Here is a 17,828-nt window from a genome sequence, read left to right on the forward strand (position 1 = left end):
TTTGGATTTGTTGAAAGAAGACTACTTTCTTGCTTTTTCTAAGTTGTAGTTTCCCTCCTTGTGTTGGAGTTTTCCATCTATTATTCTTTTTAGGGCTGGATTTGTGGAAAGATATTGTGTAAATTTGGTTTTGTCAGGGAATATCTTGGTTTCTCCATCTATAGTAATTGAGAATTTTGCTGGGTATAATAGCCTTGGCATTTGTGTTCTCTTAGGGTCTGTATGACATTTTCCCAGGATCTCCTGGCTTTTATAGTCTCTTGTGAGAAGTCTGGTGTAGTTCTGATAGATCTGCCTTTATATGTTAGTTGGCCTTTTCCCCTTACTGCTTTTTAATATTCTTTCTTTGTTTTGTGCCTTTGGTGTTTTGATTATTATGTGATAGGAAGAATTTCTTTTCTGATCCAGTCTATTTAGAGTTCTGTAGGCTTCTTGCATGTTCATGGACATCTGTTTCTTTAGGTTAGGGAAGTTTTTTTCTATAATTTTGTTGAAGATATTTCCTGGCCCTTTAAGTTGGGAATCTTCACTCTCTTCTATACCTATTATCCTTAGGTTTGATCTTCTCATTGTGTCCTGGATTTCCTGCATATTTTGTGTTAAGAACTTTTTGCATTTTGTGTTTTCTCTGACTGTTGTGTCAATGTTTTCCATGGTATCTTTTGCACCTGAGATTCTCTCTTCTATCTCTTGTATTCTGTTGGTGGTACTTGCATCTGTGACTCCTGATCTCTTTCCTAGGTTTTCTATATCCAGGGTTGTCTCCCTTTGTCATTTCTTTATTGTTTCTATTTCCATTTTTAGATCCTGGATGGTTTTGTTCAATTCCTTTCACCTGTTTGGTTATATTTTCCTGTAATTCTTTAAGAGATTTTTATGTTTCCTCTTTAAGGGCTTCTACTTGTTTCCCTATGTTCTTCTCTATTTCTTTAAGACAGTTATTTATGTTTTTCTTAAAATCCTCTATCATCATTATGAGCTGTGATTTTATAACTAAATCTTGCTTTTCCTGTGTGATAAGGTATCCAGCACTTTCTGTAGTGGGAGAACTGGGTTCTGATGATGTCAAGTAGCCTTAATTTCTGCTGTTTATGTTCTTGCATTTGCCTCTCACCATCGGGTTATCTCTAGTGCTACTTGCCTTTGGTGTCTCTGACTAGAATGTGTCCCTCGGGTGATCCTGCTTGAATCAGAACTCCTCAGAGTCCAGCTGTCTCTGTGATTCTGGGATTCTGGGATCCATTGATCCTGAGATCCTGGGTATGTCAGAGCTCCAGGGAGTCAAGCTGCCTCTGGGATCCTGAAATCCTGGTGTGACCAAGCTCCTGAGATCCTGTTGTGTCAGCGCTCCTGGGAGTCAAGCTTTCTCTGGGTGTTAAAGGGGTGCATGGGGAGCCAAAGCCCTTGGTTTGCTCTGGGCACAAGTACAAGCTGGAAAAAAACTCATGCTTCTGGCTGGGCAGGGGTTTACATTTTCCTTTCTGTGGAGGTCCCAGTTGCATTGGGTATTGGGAAATATGTTGTGACCTCAACTGTGTTCTTGAGTGTGTCATAACACCATTGATCCTGGGTGTGTCTGATCTCCTGTCAGTCAAGCTTCATCTGTGATCCTTTGATCCTGTGATCCTGGGTGTTTCAGAGCACCTGGGATTAGGACTCCCTCTGGGTGTTATAAATGTGGGTTCAGAGCCTACATCCGAGGTCTGCTCTGGGTACAGATTCAGAACAAAAGAAACCCATGCCACTGGCTGGGCAGGAGTACCTGCATCCCTGGATTCTGGGAGACTCAGTTACTCCAGGTGTTGGGGCAGGTGTTGTTGACCTGTGATCCTGGGTATGTTAGAGTACCTGGGAGTCAAGCTTCCTTTGAGTGTTGTGGGACTGGGTGCAGAGCCATCTCTGAAGGTCTGTGACACTTATTATTTTTGATGATACATGTTCTTACTTATTCAAGTTGTCACATGTGTTAAGTGCAGCCCAGTGAGACCTAATGAAAAACATATTGTACTCAATTTGTAGTAAATAAATGGCAGTTCTGGGCATGGGGCAAGAAGTAAGATCCAACAGTTACACTGGAAGAAGGCCAGTATTTGAGAACCTGTAAGCAGACTTGAGGGGAAGCCCCCAGGAGCAGCTGCTAAATAGAATAAGTCCAGATCATGTACTGGGAGTTTGAAAACTGAGCACTAGACTAAAATTACAAGCAATGACACTTTCCCAAAGACTTTAGGATAAAATATAAACCTGAATTACTAGTGAAGTCTGCTCTTTTTCCAGAACAGTTTTACAGGAGTGGGGATGTAGCTCTGTAGTAAAGTGCTCACCTGGAATGTGGAACACCCTGAATTTTAGCATAAACACTCAAAGTCCAAACCAAAACCAATCCTGTTTATAGCATTCCTTAGTAATTTACTTCATTAACTCCTATTTACTGGAAAAAGTTGGATACTTTAATAGTAAGGGAAGGCAGCCTTTTCACATACATATTTTCACTTAGTTTTAGATTTATTCAGGTATAATCCCAGATAATTATACTTACCATTTTCAAATACAGATATTGGATTTGGTTTGTTTGCTTCTTTGGCTGTCTCAAAAACAAATAACAAATTTTAGTTATTTCAACACCCCACCCTAACCCCCAGCTCTCATACCTTCTCCCAACAAGTCTGCCTTCTATTTTAATGTCTTTGGGATGTGTCCCACTGAAGAGTTACCTGTGTCAGGGTGGCATAACTTCAGTGGCTACGTCACTGACAAATTGACACCCTCTCCCCAATCAATCGTAATCATCAGTAGTTTCTCAAGAAGGGGTTCAGCCTCTGGAACCCTTTGATCTGTGAAGGAAAGTGGACTGACCCAATCTTGAGTTCACTGATACTGCTGGCATGTCAATGTCCACAAGGCAGGCCTTTTTCAACACATCTTCCTATCCACTGGCTCTTACATTCTTTCTGCTTCCTCTGCTCCAATGTTCCCTAAGAACTGGAGGTGGCAATACAGATATTTCACTGAGAGCAGCACTCTGTTCTTTCCTTACTTTTCATACTTTTACCAGTTGTGAGCCTTGCCCTGGAGTAAGCTTGTTTGATGAAGGCCTGAATAGGCAATTATGACTTGTCTGACACATGTTTCAGGATAGAATGCTGGTCCTCTGGAATAGCAGCAAATGCCCTTAGTCACTAATACATCTCTCAAGCTCTGTTCCATCTTTTTGATCCTGAGAAGCAGAAACTAAAGAAATGTTAGATGATTTTTAAAACCTTTTATGACAAAGTATATGAAAGTTAATGTGACAAATGACTTAACTTTAAATATACTTGGCAAAACTTAATACTTAATCACTAAATTCAAGGAAATCATCTACTACATTTAATAAAGCAAAACAATGCAAAAATGCCAATCTTTCATAACACAATGAGGAACACTAATTCAAGAAAAGAAATGTCAGTCAAGTTTCTGAATTTTAAGCAGTCTTAACAATAGTAGGATTTTATGACATCTAGAATGATATTTTTAAAAATTCATGCATGTAAGCACATGCTTGTGTGTGTGTGTGTTTGTGTGTGTGTATACTTGCAGGGACCTGTGAAGGCCAAAGAGCGTTTTGGATACTCTACAGCTGGACTTGCAGGCTGTTGTGAGGTATCCAATGTGGGTTCTGGGAAACAAGCTCAAGTCCTCAGAAACAGCAGTGAACACTCTTAGCTACTGAGCCACCTCTCAAGCCCCCTAGAATAATTTTATCTCTTGAAATTATCCTAAGTTTTTTGTTGTTGTTGTTTGTTTCCACAATAAAGTTTACTGGTCATTTTCCACACTGACATCTCTAAACAATAAGCAAACTTACTCATTCTTTTTCTGCCATACTTCAGGAGGAGCAAAGATACAGGCATAGTGTGTTACATCTCATGTAGTCTGTCTTTTCAATAGTAATATGACCTACAGAATGGTTAGTACAATACAATACTTCTAAAAATTGGACTGTGTACTGAAAAGAAAGATGACATCAGTCAGACAAATCTTCTAGCATGTTTTTTCAACATTTTTTGAGTCACACTCAGTATATGTCAAACTACATATTTTAATGTATAATCTTGTAAGCATTAGCATTCACATAATTTGTGAGCCCATCACCTCAGTCAAAAGAACAAAGTCAATTCATTGCAGTTTGAATTTCCTTGTGTTCCTTGTTGCCTCCTGGCCTTGTTCCTTGTTGTCTCTTGGCCTCTCCCCCAATCTCAGGCAACCATTTATCGTCTCCTGATCCTCTTGCTCCTGATAAAATTTCTCTACAGAGGTTTTTGCTCTGTAATATCTCCCATAACAAAAAAAGTTACCTCTCATCTGAGAAAAGATCCATCTTGTCTCTCCTTCCTCCCACATCCCACCTCCCCACCCCCCAATTTCAAGAAGACTGAGCATATGTGTCTCATCTCACTAGGCAGCCTATTGTTTTCTGTTAGTGCTTGTAATTGAGCATTCCCCCATTGCAACAGCATGAATCAAACCATCTTCTTTTCTGCTTTGTGCATTTTGGAGTGACAGTACAGTCCTGTGACCTCACCTTTTTCCCTGTATATTCCACGCAAGTAATGAAGTCTCCATAGAGAACTGTGTGTGTCTTTTTTTCACCATGATGTCTGGCTCTGGTGTCTGCTTCTTGGATTTCAGATCTCAGGGGTATTCTCTGTAAATGAGGCTATGGTTTCTAGAAATTTTACATCTGCTGAAAGGCAGCAGAGAATCAGGTCTGTTAGTCCTTTCTGCATGCCCAGGCAGGGCTGAAATCACTTATAGCTCCCTCATCTCTGGAAAGAGAAGGGCTTGCTGATGTGGGCCAGTGAGTTTGTGATCCTGTATTTATATTTGACCCAGGCTCGACAGTTTTGCTTGTAGTTACTATTATACATCATGCTTTTTAGAATATTTTGCCATACAAATTGTTGAAAGTCCATTTGTAAACAGGTGCTCCAGCCTATTTTTATGACTACATGTATTTCTCTGTATAGTTTTAAATAATTATTTTAACAACACAGCAGCATTAGGTCATTTCTAGTCTTTATACTATTATAAATAATAGTGAGTGGTTTTGTATGTAGGCCATTTTCTTCTTTTTTTAAATTTTTGGTTAGCAGATACAGTGGCTTCTTCATGCATACATGTCATTATAGCCTGTATCTTCATTGTCCTCCTCCCACCATTGGGATGGTGGTCTGCCTTTCTCTAGTGAGTTCTGCTTTCTTTTTATGTGCATTATCTATTCTATTTTCCACCTCAGTTAAGATCTTACATTCTCCTTATTATGCTCCTTCTAGTTTTGTGACTAAACCAACACATATCAAATTATACTCACACGCAAATGCAGTTTTATAATTAGTTGAATGTAGAATAGGAAATGTGGTATTTATCTTTCACTCAACACAATGAATTCAAATTCCATACATTTTATGCAAATGTTAGGACTTCATTTTTTCTGTGGCTGTATAAAATTCTGTGTATATATGCACCACATGTTATTTACTATTTATTCTTTGTTTCTTTACTCAATTATCCTTATTCTTCATTTTTAAAATCTAAACTGGATCTCTTTCTTGTAACAGTCTAGCTATAAACATGGATGTATAAGTGTCTCTGTGGTATCTTGACTCAGAGATTTTCACAAGTACATTCACAAGTGCTATTGAACTATTTGACATATCTATTTTCAATTTTTTGAGAATTACACAATAATTTCCATAGTGGCTTCATAAGTTCACACTGCTGTGAGCGATGAATGAGGTCCTTCTTTTTACTTCTTCTCACAAGAATTTGCTGTCATTTGTTTTCCTGATAATTGTCATTTTGAGTGCATTGAGATAGAAATTCGAGAAGTTAAACTTGCATTTTTTTTCTGATAGCAAAGGATGCTGAACACTCTTTAAAATTATTTATTCATCATTTGTATTTTTCTTTGGAAAACTCTTTATTAAATTCACAAACCCTTTTATTGATTAGATGTTTACTTTTTCACTTTAATTTTCACATTTCCTTTCATGTCCTAGATTCTGATGCCTTGTCTGGTGTACAGTTAGCAGAACTGTATCCATTTCTTAGGGTCTGTATTCACTCTGGTGATTGCTTCCTTGGTTGTGGAGTATGTTGATCAGGGTTTTATATAGGGACAGAACTTATATAAAGGTGTGTGTGTGTGTGTGTGTGTGTGTGTGTGTGACTACTCAAGGTATATATGAATATGGTCCTGATAGTTCACAAAGGGCTGTCTCTCCAGACAGAAAGACCAAAGATCCATTGTTCAGTGTGAAACTAGATATCTTTGTAGTCCTAATCTAGCTCTGGTGGGTTAGAGGATTCTTAGAGAGCTATTGATCTTCTGTCTATATTGGAATCTCAAAGTAGATAGTACTTCTTCTCCTTCTCATCCTTGTCCTCGTCCTCGTCCTTGTCCTCCTCCTCCTCCTCCTCCTCCTCCTCCTCCCCCTCCTTCTCTTTCTCTTCTTCCTCTTCCTTAACCTCCTTCTTCTTGACATTCAAAGCAGACAGTTCTAATACAGACCAAGGAATGCCCTAGCAACAGGAGAGATGCATTTTCTAGCAAGAGTGAGGGCAAGCAGGAACAAAGTAAAGCTTCCTTTATTCTTGACTTTTTATATGGGCTGCCATCAGAAGGATTAGCCTCTATTTAGGTTTTTTTGTTTCAAATATTATGATTAAGAAAATTCCTCACAAGTGTTTCCATAGCTTATGTTTTAGTTAATTTCAGATTTAATCAAGTTGATAATACAGATTAGCCATCACATGGAGAAATTTGTTAATTTCATCCTTAATCTCATTTTCCAATTCTTGATATTATTTTAGTAGTAGAAGTAGTATATTGAATAGATACAGAGAGAATAGGCAGCCTTGTCTTGTCCTTAATTTTAGTGGGATTGCTTCAAGTTTCTCCATTTACTTTGATGTTGGCTGTTGGTCTGTTATATATTGCTTTTATTATATTTAGGTAAGGGCCTTGAATTCAGGATCTCTCCAAGAGTTTTAACATGAAGGGGTGTTGTATTTTGTTAAAGGACTTTTTACCATCTAATGAGATAATTATGTGAGTTTTTTCTTTGGGTTTGTTTTATAGTAGATTATGTTGATAGATTTTTGTATATTGAATCATCCCTGCTTCCCTGGGATAAAGCCTACTTGATGGTGTGAATGATGGTTTTGATGTGTACTTGGATTCAGTTAGCAAGAATTTTGTTGAGTATTTTTGCAGCAATATTTATAAGCAAAATATGTCTGAAGTTCTGTTTCTTTATTGGGTCTTTGTGTGGTTTGGTATCAGAGTAACTGTGACTTCATAGAATGAATTTGTTTCTATTTTGTGGAATAGTTTGAGCAGTATTGGTATTAGTTCTTCTTTGAAGTTCTGGTAGAATTCTGCACTAAAACCATCTGGCCCTGGTCTTTTTTTTTTTTTTTTTTTTTTGGTTGCAGGGCTTTTAATGATTGCTTCCATTTCCTTAGGGCTTATAGGAATGTTTCAATAGTTTACTTGTTCTTGATTTAACTTTAGTACGTGGTGATATCTTTCTTAGAAATCATCCATTTCATCTAGCTTTTCCAGTTTTGTTGAGTATAGGCATTTTTAGTAAGATCTGATTATTTTTTGAATTTCCTCAGTTTCTATTGCTATGTCTCCTTTCCCATTTCTAATTTTGTTAATTTGGATACTTTTTCTGTGCCCTTTACACTATGTTCATAGGAGCCTTATTCATAGTAGCCAGGAGCTTGAAACAACCAGATTTCCTTCAACTGAGGAATGGATACAGAAAATGTAGTTCATTTACACAATGAAATACTATTCAGCTATTAAAAAATGAGAATGTCATGAATTTTGCAGGCAAATAGATGGAACTAGAAAATATCATCCTGAGTGAGGTAACTCAGACCCAAAAGAATATGCATGGTATGTACTCACTGATTTAAATGGATATTAGCCAAAAAGTACAAAATACCAATAATGCAATCCACAGACTATAACAAATTTAATAAGAAAGGAGGCCCAAGTGTGGCCCCTACTTAAAAGGGGGAACAAAATAATCAGAGAAGGCAGAGGAAAGGAGGGACCTCAGTGGGAGAGCAGAGGATGAGGGAAAAGGAGGGCAGGATCAGATATGGGAGGAGATAAGAGAGAAGCCCAGAAATGTCAAGAAAATGAATGAAAATATGCAAGAGTGAGAGGGGGTACAGAGGGAACCTCTAGAAAGTCCCAGAGAACTGGAATGTTAGAGGCTCCCAGGACTCAATGGGTAGCTTTAGGTGAAATGCCCAATAGTGGGGAGATGGAACCAGAAAAAATGACCTTCAGTAGATAAACAGAGCCTTCAGTGGAGGGAAGGAGTCACCAACATACCTTCAAATTTTTTGATTCAGAATTGTTCCTGAGTAAAAAAAAAAAAAAAAATACACTGTCAAAAATGAAGCAGAGATTGAAGGAAAGACCCTCCAGTGACAGGCCCAACTTGAGATTTATCCCATGGGTGAATACCATACCCTGACATTAATACTGAAGTCATGTTGTGCTTGCAGACAGGAGCCTAGCATGGCTGTCCTTTGAGAAACTCTACCAGAAGATTTCTGAGATAGATGTAGATACTTACAGTCAACCATTGGACTGAGGTCAGGGACCCCCTTGGAAGAGTTAGGGGAAGGATTGAAGGAGCTGAAGGGAATGGCAACCTCATAGAAAGACCAACAGTATCAACTAACCTGAACACCTGGGAGCTCCCATAGACTAAACCACCAACCAGAGATTTGGTCTGTGGCTGCCAGCACATATGTAGCAAAGGACTGTCTTGTCTGGGTTCAGTGGGAGAGGATGCACCTAACCCTGTAGAGATTTAATGCTCCAGAGAAGGGGGATGCAAGGGTTGGGGTGAACTGGAGGTGAGTGGGCAACTGGGAGCATGGTGTGGAGATCTCAGAGGCAAGGGCGTGGGGTCGGGGGGAGGTAATGATGTAAAGAACTCTTGGAGGAGGAACTGGGAAGGGTGGCCACATTTAGAATGTAAATAGAAGAAACAATAAAAAAATAAAAAGTTATTCTTAAAAAGATGTGTAAGGGTCATAGGGGATGGAGGACCCCAGGAGAACAAGGGTCTCATTATGAACTGAGCAAGGAGCATATGAACTCACAGAGTCTGAAGCAGCAAGCACAGGGCCAGGTCCTCTGCATGTATATTATATCTACTAGCTCATTATTTTTATGAGACTCCTGACTATGAGAACAAGTGGGCCTCTGAGTATTTTCCCTATCTTGAGCCTCTTTCTTTTGTTGAGTTGCGGTATTCACCTTCATTATAAACTTTTTGCTTTATTTTATTGTATTTTGCTTTGTTATGTTTGGTTGTTATCTCTTAGAAGCCTCTTTTCTTAGAAGTCTCTTTTCTAATGAGAGACATAAAGGGAGTGAATCTTAAGGTGGATGAAGGGAGGATCTGGGAGGAGCAGTGGGAGTAGTGGGAGGAGAAACTATAATCAGGATATATCATATGAGAAAAGCCTCTATTTACAATTTAAAAAGAATAGAATGTTTATATAATATATTCTGTTCATGTTTTCCTCTCCTCCATCTCTTCCTACTTCCTTCCCACCTCCCCACCGGTTACACTCCTTGCCCCCTTCTCATCTCTCTCTATTTTAGAAGACAAACAGGCAACTGCAATGGACCAGAATAAAACAAAACTAATAGTAGAAAAATAAAAACAAAGAAAAAGCACAAAAACATGCACACACACATACACACACACATACCCCACACACAAACACCAAAAAACCACAAAATCAGGAACCAAAATATATAAGCAAAAGTCCAGTAATGTTAAAAAAAAATCTCCAAAAAATCCCACTGAGTTAATTTTGTGTTGGCCATCTACAGCTGGACATAAGGTCTCCTTTTAAATGCGACTTGTTGACCCAGTGAGACTCCATTGGATAAAACTAATATTTCTTTTGCAAGCATCTGACAATTGGGGATAGTGCCTAGATCAGGCATGGGAGTTCCTGTCCACTTCTTTTCTCAGCACTGGACTCCATCTAGCTTGGACCTGTGCAGGCCATGTGCATGCTGCCACAGTCTCTCTGTGTCCAAATGTGTCAGTCCTGTCATGCTTAGAAGGAATCATTTTTTTGTTGTTGTTGTCTTCCATTTGTATTGGTTCCAGTTCCTTTGTATAGATACTGTTGTGGTTTGTAATATCCCCCATGGGCTTTTATGCTGAGCATTTGGTCCCTAAAGGTGTGGGGTCTAGTTGAAGAAATGGATTACTGGGAGCAGGAGGGGGGACAATTCACACAATAGTTTGATCATACTTCCAGCCTGAGCTCTCTGTTTCTTGTTTGGCAAGCTGTTATAGTTCCCACTGCCAAGGAACAGACTGCATCTCCTGCCATGATGAATCCAAACTTACAAAGGTGCAAACCCTTCCATCCCTGATCCTGTCAGGTACTTTGGCCCAATGTGAGGAAAGTGATTGACAGACTGACTCAGTGGCTCACAGCAGAATCGCTGGGTCTCACAGTTCTTCTGCTTTAGGGTATCTGTAGAAGTTTCATACCATTTTTAAACATGACTGCACTAATGTCTTCATGATATTGGCCATTCTAACAGGTGTAAGCTCATAGCTCACTGAGATTTCTCTGGCGACTAAACACATTGAGGACTTTCATGTACATGTGGAAATTTTTATCTGAGGAAAAGACATGTAATCAATGGCTCTGAGAAGTCTGGACATGCACACTCAGATGAAGAAATAATACAATAGATGAAAGCATTTTAAATTTTTGAATGGACCTGGCAACCCACAATAGTACCATAGTTGTAGCTCCCTTAGTGATTATTAAAGGATGATTGTTTTGCTTCCCCCAGCTCCCATGTTGAAGCTACAAACCTTGATACCTCAGAGTGACTTTATTTTGGAGATAAGAGTCCTTACAAAGGTAAATTGTGATGTGGATGGGTCATATTTACTAAGGTCCTGTCTTACTAAGAAGAGATTAGGACATACAGATAAACAGAGACAGACAGACAGACAGACAGACAGACACACACACACACACACACACTAACACATACATACATACACACACACACACACACACACACACACACACACATACAGAAGACACCATCAATTCTTGTAGAGGGTGCAGAAGAAGCCTTGTGGCCAATCTGCAACAAGGTGTGGAAAGCCACGGCTTGTGGTGACAGCATTCGCCATTACAAGATGGCACTGGCATCCGGTGCTCCTCCAAGTAAACAAGTAAACCGCACATGTGCTATGGTAAAAGAGCGCCAAATCATGGCCCATCCCGGGGCGTAATATGCGTTCCTGAGCAAGCAGCCAATCAGATATGAACACGCCGCTCCAGGGGTATATAAGCAGTGCCTTTTCAGGGCCCGGGGTCTTCCTCCTTTCATCACAGTAAACGCTTGCTGCAGAAGGATCCTGGTGTCCACGTGCGTTCTTGCTGGCGAGACGATTGCGCGGGTCACAACAAGGAAATGAAATTGCAGTCTGGTAGCCTACTCTGTGGCTGTTAGTCCTAGTAGCCTGAGCACACCATAGGCTAAGCAGTCAGCATATGAAGGAAAGCAGCCTAGAGAAGGCCCTGCTTCCAGTGCTACTCCTGAGCAGCATAGCCTTTGTCTTGAAACCAGGAGACTGCATCTACCAGACTTCCTGTGCTATAGAGATGAATTTTCCTGGGCTTCTGGATCAGAAGAGTTCCCCACAGGGGACTTAATGCATGAAAAGAGTTGCACATGGATAGTCACATCTACCCTGTTGGATGGTACAAGATATACTGTGATGGAATGTCTTGCCCTTGTCTGGTTTCTATGGATTTCTCTAAGCTAATAAAGGCAAACTTTTACTGTGAGAGGCTTTCAGGAAAAGCTTCAAACAGGTGAGAGATGATTCAAGGACACTATAGAAGCAGTGCTGGTAGGACACTATAGAGGCAGTGCTGGTAGGTCACTATAGAGACAGTGCTGGTAGGACACTATAGAGGCAGTGCTGGTAGGTCACTATAGAGACAGTGCTGGTAGGACACTATAGGGGCAGTGCTGGTAGGTCACTATAGAGACAGTGCTGGTAGGACACTATAGAGGCAGTGCTGGTAGGTCACTATAGAGGCAGGGCTGGTAGATCCACTAAACAGATGGGTAGATATTAACTTCACATAAGTCAATCATGGCTCTGACAAATTAATCCAGAGAACAAGCAAGACTAATTGCTGCATAGGTCATCATATAATGATTGGACCAAAGGAGATAAAAATTAAAATGACTTTGGGAAGATGTCAAGGCCAGGCCATTGTCACAGTTTATGATATACCCCCTTCTCCACTTTAATGAGCCCTTTCCACAGACCTATGTTGATATAAGATTCTTCACACTGTGTGTTCTGCGTAACTCAGGTGGAGGAATCATACAGAAATGGTCTCAAAATTATGAAAGGATGCTCAGAAAAACAATGCCCACTATGATAGGAAATGAGTTTTGAAATTGAGAGCACCAGGGGAAAGTGCATAATTCAGTCAGCGGATAAGGCTGAAAAAGCCACTGCAAAGTTGATTTACTCACTGCTCAGTGCCAGGTCCAAATGGAACTGCAGTGGAGAAATTAGCATCCGATTATTGCATAGCAGTTTTGAAAACCTGAGCCTTGGCCAATTTGTTTTCCCAAATCTATATAACATTAGCTAACGTGGCTGAGGCTGTAATATATTTTAGGCTCTGACTAATGCCAAGATTCTTTAGCTAAAGAGTAAAAACTGTATTCATACATTTCCATGTGTTCTCCATCTTTAGGACATCAGGTATCTCTCAGAAAGGTTTTTTTTTTTTTTTAAATATGAAGGATAGTTTGATGGAAGACCCTCCCTCTGGTGCTCCTTGTATCCCTTGGCATCTTATGTGTATCCTTCACACACCAGGAGTCCTATGAAGGTAATAGGAGGACAGAGCGATAGGAGGGAATGAAGCCAAGCTAGTAGATAAGTCAGGGACATATCAGATTTGTCCCCAGAGAAGAGCTGGAGGAAGTCCCACAGAGGAACCCTGAGGAACCCATAGGTTAGAAATAAGAAAGCTGGCCTGACACAGGGTGACCTGTGGAGGGGACACAAACATCTCACACTGTTCCTCTGGAAGATACAATAGTAGCCTGATCAAGGGGTGGCATGAAACTATGGGCCCCTACAACCAGAAGTGAACATGACCCCATTTCTTTTTTCTTCCCCTCTTCTTTGTCCCCATCTGTTGTTTCCATTTTCCTGAGAAGTAGCCCATTTCTCTTCAACTGCAGTGAGTTTCTTTCCTTTATTTGTACCACAAAGAAAGGGAGGCTTCAGGGCCCCAACTATAACCCTAGCCAACCCACATTGTCTCTATGCTCCTACACCAACCCCAGAGGTTCAGGTGGCCAAGCACAGAGGTAAGGGGTCCTATGAAGTTGTTTTGTACACATGGTCAGAAGCAGAGACCCAATCCCAAACCAGAAGGGTTACACATGTCTTAAGACCAATAGAAGAGAGAGATTCATTAGACAGGATACCTGATCCCCCTCCCAAATCCATACTCCTTCTCTCCCCCACTCAGCCTATGAATGGGATTTGCCAGCAAACTTCCCTCTCCTTTGTCATGAACTCGTTCTATTGTTGGTTTAATACATGAGCATATGAACCCACCTGTTGGCTGTAAGGTGAAAAGCACTCCAAAGACAGGTTCACAGAATCCTTAAAATTACCTTAAAATCCCAAGTCCTGGGCCATAGTACTCTTTATTAACCATTTCAGGCTGTTTTGGAGCTCAGCAGATGTTGGCTTCCACCTTCATATTCTGAGACTCTCGGAATCTTTTTTCCTCTTTCCTTTCTCTTTATGGCTGTTTTCAGGTGTCTGAGTCTCACACCTGATCATTTCCTACACATGTAAGAATATTTGGAAATAATCTGTCAACAAAAAGGAAAGAAACAAAATTCCTCAATGAGCACAAAGGTTGATTTTTGCCTCCCCCAGCTTCCACATTAGAGCTATAAACTTCAGGGTCATCGTTTGATGATGACAGTCCTTAGAAAGGCAAGTTGAGCCTGGGTAGGTGGGCTGTATTTAATAGAACTGTGCTATAAGAAGAGAGGAGGACAGTCACACAGGGCAGAGTGTCCTTGCTACATGATCCAACACTGAGCAGCTAGGGCGAAGAGTAACAGGAGTTAAGTATTCCTGCTCTTGATGCACCCAGAACAAAGCTTCTAGGGATTTTGAGAATTTCATGTCCTGGAAGTCTCTGAAGACTCGGGACTGAGGAAAAGAGGGAAGACCTGTAAGAGGAAAGAAAACTTTCTTCCTCATTCTAAGAAGAAGAGGCTTCTGAGATCTAGGACCAGAACAGTCCTGACTGGTGGGATTCTGCAGCCTACTGAAGAAGGTTTTGTTAGTAGATGCTAGACCATGTGTCACCTCTGGTCCTGTAGCCTGAGGCTAGAAATCATTACAGTTTGTTCAGAAATCTGAGTGTCTACTTTGCCCCAACCCTCCAAGGACATGTCTGTGTGCTTTCTTTTTCATCCACATTGTTGATTTTCCTCTTTAAAAAATATTTATTATGTGCGTGTATGTGTGAGCCTGTGTGGGTTTGCGTGCATTACACACAGATGAGAGCCAATGAAGGCTGGAAAAGGGTGTTGAGTCCCCTGAAACTGGAGCTACAGGCAGATGTGAGCTGCCTTGTGGGTGCTCAGAACCAAATCTGAATCCTCTGCTACAGCAGCAACTGCTGAGCCATCTGTTTCTGGAAGCATATATTGCTGATTTTCTTACCTATTTTTCTGATTTCCCTCTTAAGATATTGGATTAAATTGATCTATAGTTTATAGTGTCTTTCAGGTCAAGAAAACTTCTGAAGTCTTCATCTGGCATTTTATTTATTTCAGTGACTTTGGATTTAGTAATTTTATACAAATCAAGCATTAATCACTCTACTGGGATGTAACTGGTGTCATGCACATGCCTGCAGCATCAGAGTTCTTGGGTCTTCTAGCAGTAAATGCCAGGTAGCTCCAGATTTTGGTTCATTTGCTATCACAGCGATCAGCTCTAATGCACTGAAGAGCTCTTTTGAGTTAGGGAGAGCCATTCCTGACCACTGAATGCCAATTCTCAACAACAGCTATGCACTATGCACTTCCCAGCCCGAGATAGCCTCCTGCCATCTGTAGCTTTTGGCTGGTCCTTGTCTCTGGTTCTGTTGCTCTCTACTACTGCCTCCTCAGGTCTCCCCTTACCTCAAGGCTGAAGTAGGACAAACTGAGGTTCTCTGATCTATGACCTATGGATATTCTCTGTTCTTAGACCCTCGGTATGGTTCAGTTTTTAAACAACACATTCTTTGCCACAGATGCCTTTTGTTGTTCACTGTCTACTCACAGAATTTTACTATTGCAGGAAATTCTGCCAAGATAAAAGCTGAATATGGCTATATTGTTCATTTCTAGAACTTAAAAAAATATCAGTGTGCATGACATCTGAGTTGCCAGTTTTCAACACAGGGTGTCAATTTAATGGGTTACTCACCAAAACCTGTGAAGCTCACCTCTGAACCTTTGACAGTCATAATTATTCAATACAATCTTAGTCCTGACATGGAAGACCTTTCTGAAACCAGTTTCTCAAATGACAAGCTGCACTTTCTTCCTCTTCTGGATGATACGGAGATTGCCATGGTTGTGTATTTACTAATTATGACAGTAAAATCTTCATTGGCTTATTAGTAAGAAAGGACTGCTTTTGCAGAAAGGAAAAGAATCCTTCCACTCTTTCCCCATTTTATGTGAGTACTATATAGTACAGGTTAGTCTGAAACTCATGATCCTCTTGCTTCTGTCTATGGTGAACAGGTGTGAACCACTTTACTCTTGGTTTGCTTTTCTTATTTTCAGTAGGGTTTCTAAGCTTAGAAGTCAATATTTCTTAAAGTTACATCTAAAAACAACTCTAAGAGTTACAATGATCCTTTAAAGTCAGAATTTGGCTACAGAAGTAAATAACTGTAAGAAAAAGGAGGAAAGAAAGGTGGGAAGGGGGGGTAAATGAAGGCTCTCCAGGCCATGTGTCACTGCATTGTGGATGCCACAATGTGATTATCACTTTTTGTCTCTAAAAAGAAACAATTGTCATTGCTCTCAGTTTCTGCCTTGAAATTTTACCTCACAAAAAAGAAAGAATAGCAAAGAAGCATATGATTTCAAAGCTGTGGCAAGGGAAGAAGACAGCTATTTCCCCCCCCTCTCTCTCTCCCTCCCTCCCTCCCTCCTTCCTTCCCTCCCATTCCTCCTTTCTCCTCAGCTCTGCTTTGTTCTCTACTTCCCTATTTTTCATCTTCTTTTCTGAACAACTTTGTGCAGAAGCAATGGACTAGAACCATGCTGACAACACTGAGAGTCAGGTGACTTCATTTTTCTAGAAGACACACTGAATGTTAGGAAACAGTAAGATAAATTAACACTAAAATGACATTGTATTCTACTCAATGCATATTTACTGTTTTTTTTTTTTCAGCTTGTTCTGCTAGTCAAATCTTAAAACTTCCTGAGACAAGGAGGGAACTCTGAGGAGTGGATTGAGGGGATGCTTTGAGAGTAGGGAGGCCAGGTGAGGGGCACAGCCCCATGTGCTGGAGCTGGGGAGGAGCAATCCCATAAACTATGCCATATTTATCATAGTTCATACATAAATAACAGAATTTTCATGAGACTTAAGTATATAAAGCACTTTGTGAAGCTTAATGTATATTAAGTACTTTGCATATTCTCAGTATATATAATGTACAGTAAATGTTAAAATACCTATAGGTATTTTCTTCCTGGGCAAAAATTTCCTTGAATACTGAGCCCATGCTAACAGGACTGATCTTATGGCCCCTGCTTGTCCATGAGGGCAGTAAACTGTGGACAGGCACAACTGGCTAGGGAGTGCCAGTTGACTGGTCCTCAGTTCTTTCATGACACTGGTCTTCTAAAAGCATTATTAGTGGCATGTCCCTAAAATGCCACATACGTTTTAGACTGTATAGCTCACAATTACAAAATTTTCACATAAAAATTAAGAAGGCAGTTTGTCAAAAAAAAGAAAAGCAATTACATATGACAATACATACTGAAATATAAAATTTGTCAAAGACATAGACATTCTTTAAGAGTAAAGGATTCCTTCCTGTTTACAGTCAGAATACTTCATAGCTAGTGAACATCAGTGGAAAGTGCACTTTATAGTGTGCAATATTTTATAGGTGGTAAACACCAGTGGGAAGTGCAGTTTAATAGGTCAAGTGTCTGTCCAAAACTGTTGCATACACACAAATAGTCAAAAACAAAAAACCAAACTCAAACCAAAACAAAGTTATTTACATACTTAATTTTTTTACAATTTATATTTAAAAATTTATATATAGTTCTAAACACAGAGTCAGTTATGAAGACAATGAAATTTTTGAGTGAAAGCTTTACAAGTGTCTAATACAAGTGCAATTTTTCTACTTAATAGCATTTCATACAATATATTTTGATCATCTTTCCCCTCCTTCATCTCCTCCCAGATTTTCCCTTCCCCCACCCATCCAACTTCTTTCTTGCTAAAAATGAAAATAAAACAAAACACAAAGATCAAACAAACAAAAAGATAATATGACAAAAATACCAAAGCAAAATCAAATGAAACAAGAGCAACAACAAAAGCATACAGCATCCACAGAGCCACAGTAGTGTGCTGTTCAACTGTGCCAGG

This window comes from Grammomys surdaster, unplaced genomic scaffold (genome assembly GCF_004785775.1).
Source record: "Grammomys surdaster isolate TR1022 unplaced genomic scaffold, NIH_TR_1.0 226, whole genome shotgun sequence".
Lineage (NCBI taxonomy): Eukaryota > Metazoa > Chordata > Mammalia > Rodentia > Muridae > Grammomys > Grammomys surdaster.